Source organism: Amia ocellicauda, chromosome 13 (genome assembly GCF_036373705.1).
Source record: "Amia ocellicauda isolate fAmiCal2 chromosome 13, fAmiCal2.hap1, whole genome shotgun sequence".
NCBI classification, from domain to species: Eukaryota; Metazoa; Chordata; class Actinopteri; order Amiiformes; family Amiidae; genus Amia; species Amia ocellicauda.
Window position 1 is genome coordinate 7,269,647 of NC_089862.1, and position 5,470 is coordinate 7,275,116.

The 5,470-nt window shown below is 50.2% G+C and overlaps 1 pseudogene; it reads right to left on the minus strand.

Annotated features, from left to right (window-relative positions):
* Nucleotides 1-2,366: 2,366 nt before the first annotated feature.
* LOC136766961 (zona pellucida sperm-binding protein 3-like) lies at nucleotides 2,367-4,560 on the minus strand (annotated as a pseudogene).
* Nucleotides 4,561-5,470: the final 910 nt, after the last annotated feature.

Genomic DNA, 5,470 nt, shown 5'->3' on the forward strand with positions numbered 1-5,470 from the left:
TGTGCAACTCGGCAACGAACTACCGAGAAGCGGCGCTCCGCTCCTTAAATAATCCGGCGCCCTGATTGGCTGAGGGCTGGCCCTGGCGCAGCAGGGTGCACGAGGGTTTCAGCCACCCCAGCGGGCCAATCGGGCTCTTTGGTGGAGCTCTCGCTTTGCTGCCACACAATCACGGTCAGATGCCACATCACTGTCTGTCGGCAACCCCGCCGCGCCCCGCTGCGCTCACTTCACTGCCCTGGCTCTCAACGCACAGCTCCCCTACCTACTGAGCACTCATCTCCAAGACTTCCACAGCTTTTTAGAGACAGTTCCGACTCATGTGAAGCTGAATGAGCACAACTATACCTTTATCATTTGTTTTTTGGTCCTAAATAGTAATAGAAACATTGAATACGACCATTCGAAGATTCGGTCTGCATGCGACACTCGTACCAGTAGCAGTGAAGATTAAGTGCATGACATTGTAACGGGTTTTCTTCAGAGACAGTGTTGGCTTTTCCAAAGAACGGAAGTGCAAAACCACATGGATTATCTGTTGATTCACACATTCCTATTGTAATTGAGCTTCGAGTTATACTTTAAACGGACAGTGTGCAAAATCACGTCCTCCTTGTAACGAGACACGATTTGATGCCCTGATTGCAACGAACCAATTACTTCCAGCATCACCGAGTGCACACTGAAAATGTATGGCAAGACGCTGTGACATTTAGTCCATAATTTCTGATATCAAAAATACAATTGTTGGTATCAAGAATGATCTGCTACTTGTGATATCAACATTTGTATTTTTCACATCAGCAACTGTATTGTTGATTTCATTAACTGTATTTTTGATATCAAAAACGCATACTATTTAGCATCCGTAACATGCGTACTAATTGACGTGAAACTTAACCCTTTACACTCCGCCCCAATATTTTCATATCGTCCGCGAGCCAAGTAGTAAATTGTAGGTTTATCAAAACTACAAAATGTACTAGAGACTATAGAGAAACTAGAAACCGGGAGCTTTCAAACGATGTCTTTCTCGCCTATGTAGGGTCTTCATAGCATGGGCTACAGGCTTGCGAAATCAGTCATTTGTCCTAGTGTACAGAGTGTTTGTTTTTAGTCTGTCAGCCGATTAGACCTTAAAATACGAAAGGCCACAACTTTCACTTGATCGAAGATAAATGCATAAGGCACAACGTAGCAAGGAGAAACACAAACCGGAAAAATGCCAGTCGAGAATGGCTGCCGCTGAGATTGTTCAACAGTGAACAGGGCAATGTCAGACATTAACAACGAGAGGAATGGCCGTTCTGAGTGCTCGCAATTATGAACGTCTACTCAGTGAATGCTCGCTCACCTGTTGCTGTCGTGACTGGGATGGTATACGAGTACATTACAAACTACATGACCCTCAGAGAAAGCCTGTACGGGGTTTTCTTCCTCGAGAAATGCGGCTATTGCGCGCAGTGCTCTTACCGCTCCTCGGTTCACTCGTGCAGCTCGGAGGAGCGCCTGGCGTATGCGGCTCGCACCCCGAAATATTCACTAGTTTGTGTCAAAATACATTGATTCGACTATTTTAAACGACACTGGCTCCGAAGTCTGTACCAAAATGACAATGTCAGTTTCATCTTCATTACGTCCTTTTGTTTCCAGGAGTTTCAAAGGATTTGCGGTGTTTCGGCAGAGAAATAAGGCACGAACAGTTCTGGGATCAGAACATTATGACCCCACATACACCTAAATCAAAGGTACACATTCCTAGCTCGGATTGCCGCTCTGTGACAAATGTATACACTTCAAATCAAGCAGCAGATTAGACGGAACAGACCCAACACTCTATAATGGCATCAAACCATCCTCTAGGTATACACAGACAGACCCAGGCATTGTTCATTGCACAATGATGCACAGGTTTCTCCCATACAAGGACGTTAGCTTAACAGAAAGTTAGTCCCTCATAGGCTGAGTCACATTTGCTCGGATTGAATACCTAAGCGTGCAACCATGCTTTTTGACCAAGAATTCGTCATACACACATCTGATCTAACCGTGTAGCTTAGGGTCACATGTGATGGTTTGTAACCCTGGCATCTGGGGTCATAACGATCCCCGTCCTCCTCCTGCATGTTCTAAAATACAGTTTCCTGCCACCACATGTGACTAGGGTGCAATGTTCCCAAACACTGAACCTTCTCCCGAAGCAGTCGTGTCTCACCCTCCAGAGCCCAATTCTCTGCACAAGAGCTGCAGAGATGCTGGAAAGCAGCAACACTCAAACGGAGCGCTAAAGGACAGCTTTACATGATCTGTAGCATCCATTGATTGAGATCATGCAGAACTTGGAGAGCAAAGAGGAAAGACACGGGTCATGGTCTGTTCTCAGCTTTATTGATCAGTCACACCACAGTCAAGCCGTGGGTGGGCTTGCTCTCCTGTACAGCACAGTCCCCAGCACAGCAATGCACAACACAGCCACAGCAGCCACCACACCAGCCAGGAGCACAACCTCAGCAGAGATGCCTGCAAAGAAAGCACAGGTCAGTCACTTTAGGTCAAACCCAGACTACAGCAAGGGACCACAACCTCTGGCTCCAATTCAAGAGGCACATTCCCCACGCAAAGGCCCCAGTACCTGCTGCTTTGCCGTCCTCTGCAGTCAGGGGAGACCTCTGGGCATTCGTCTCCACTGGAGGGACGGCATCCTGCGGCTTCTCCAGCACACGCACAGACACCATGGCATCACCTTCCCATTCTGGAAGGTGGAGAGGCTTAGATCCAGCCAGACTCTATAGCCCAGTACCACACTCACAACCAGGCAAAGCATCCTTACCCTCCTTGAAAGCCAAGTCCCTGCCAAACCTCCCAATAAGCCTAGATCCAGACAGAGGGTTACAGCTGGAGTCACAGCAGCTACAGACCTGATCACTCCCATCCACCGAGCTCCAGCTACAACAGGGATACAGCGGTCAGTACAGATACCGGGAAGGGAACACCAAGGGCCTAGAGCACCCTCCCACCCCCACCCCACTACCTGTTGCCCACAGGCTGGCAGGCCTTGTCCAGGTTGTCCACAGCCTGGGAAGCAGCAGTCACCTTCAGGTGGCAGGTCAAGTAGATCTGAGCAGAACAGACATTGGCATGGTTAGTGCACCTTGGGAGAGCTGCTTCAATGCCAAAGCAGCCACACGGTTGAGAAAGCAGAGCCCAAACAAGCCAAAGATACAAAAGCACAGAGGCACAGTGGCTGGGAGACGTACGGAGCTGTTGGCTTCATTGTGGAACCTGAAGGCATCAAGCACCAGCTGCAGCTTCGTGACATCCTGAGGTCTTGGCATGAAGTGAGAACTGGAGCCCGTCACCTTGGCATCAATCAGGCAACTGGGCACAGGAGGAAATCCATTATAATGGCCCCGCTCAGAGTCGAGAGCCAACACCTGCAAGCACACTGGCCATGCTTGACTATGGGATCTCACTCACCCATAGTTCCCAATGAAAGTATAACTGGGAGAAGAGGTCGGGTCAGAGGTCAAGGTGGCCACAGCTGTCCACAAATAGCCGCAGGGGCACGTGGCTGGCCTGGTTGACGGAGGCTTGGATGTTCAGGACGTCCCCCAGGAAGTACACGTTGGAGGGTCTCGGGGAGCTCCAGTCATCTGCCGAGACAGGGAGCAGCATGAGGCCTCTGCAGAGCAGAGCAGCACTCCGGTAAACGGGAGGCTTAGAGCTGCATTAGGTTGGCCTCTACCAGTCATGAGCTGCAGGGAGAAGTCCAGGAGATCCTCCGCAGACTTGGTGGAGGTGTAGGGGACCCAGGTTGGCTGCAGGGCATCGCTGCTCACATTGTGGAGCCTAGGGAGCAGACAGCAATTACACACCGATCCTACAGCAGCTAGGCTGAAGCAGTACTGCGGCAGAGTCCTCACCGGAGGTAGACGCACTCGATGTGGACAACAGCAGGGTCGGTTCTCACGATGCCAGTGTTGGCAATCGGGGACGGGTTGTAGTTTAGGGAGAAGCTGTACACCAGCTCGTCCTCGGTCATCTACAAGTGAAAGGCGCAACGCTTAAGCTCGGGATGGTTTTACCCATTCACCGTGCGAGTCTGCAGCCTTATTCCCCTCCCCTACTTACCGACAGGGCGCTGCCACAACCCTGCAGCTCCGACTGGAAGACCAGGACCGTGTCGTTCTGCCCGCTGAGCGCACAGCCTCCCAACTGGATATCCGCAGCCTGGATCAGTCTGCCGGTACCGAACAGGTCTCTCTCCACCGACACCTGGATCGCGCTCTCCCCACACTGCGCCCACACGACGGGGGAGACTTGCTGCTTGAACAGAGAAGAGTCCACTCGCACAACGGCCTTGGCTCTGGCGACAGGCTTGGCTCTGGCAGCAGGCTTCCCTCTGACAGCAGGCTTGGCTCTCGCCCACTTAGAAACTCTCCCGGCGTCGCAGAGCCCAGCGACCACACACAGCACTAGCAGCCCACACCACGAAACCCTCGCACGCAGCATTGCGGCCACAATACAAGGCTAGCTCACAGATCCGCGATGCTTACCCAGCCCACACCGCCTCCTTTTATACACTGACATGATCCCGCTCAGCGCGTCTCTCTGAGGAGACAGCGCGACATTTTCACGTGGAATTCGCTTCACGCTGAGCGCCCGAGTTCCGGCTGAGAGAGCGGCTTGATCAAAGGAGGCGACAAGTGGCGCAGCGCCAGCAGCGGCGCGGATCCAGCGTGTCCAGTGTGTTGGGTCCTGCACAGCTGCAGCCAGCAGGGACCACGGAACCGATTTTGCGGCTGTGTGAGCGTGGTTTTGTGCTGTGCCGATTTCATTATTTAGGCTACACTCACTTCAATGCTGGTGGAAAAACTTGAATGTGACACTGGGAGCTCTCGGTTCTTATTCAAAAGAAGAGGAACGTGGAGTTTTGACTGTACCCGTTAAGATAACACGCGCATTTATGCATTGATGCATGTACTTATTGTTAACGGTAACATCAGTAATCTGACAACAACTGGATATTGGGCTAGATTCCTCTCATCCAGGGTGTTAGAAAAGATTGTTCTCTCATTGTTTTCTAAATGGAGTAGAATGCAAATTAAAGTTAACGTGTATACACCCGAGTGTACAATTGAATAGAAAGATGCTGTGTGTGAGCCAGTCCTGTTTCAATCATTTTGCGGCTTTTTTGTACGTTTGTTTGTGTCAGATAAGTGTCAATAAGTGTCAGAAATAACGACTTGCTATAAAAACCCTGCATTTAATGTATTAGTTAAAGTAGCACTATGTTTAAAGTTATGGCAATAACGGTAAAATTCTCCTAGATGGATATTTAGGGGACGTCACACTACTGTGTTATTGTATATGTGTATATAGGCAAACCAATCAGCATTCGGCAGCGCAACACTCATTATAATATGCAGCCTATTGTTGTGTTCAGCAACTGCATACAGTATGTGTTAAA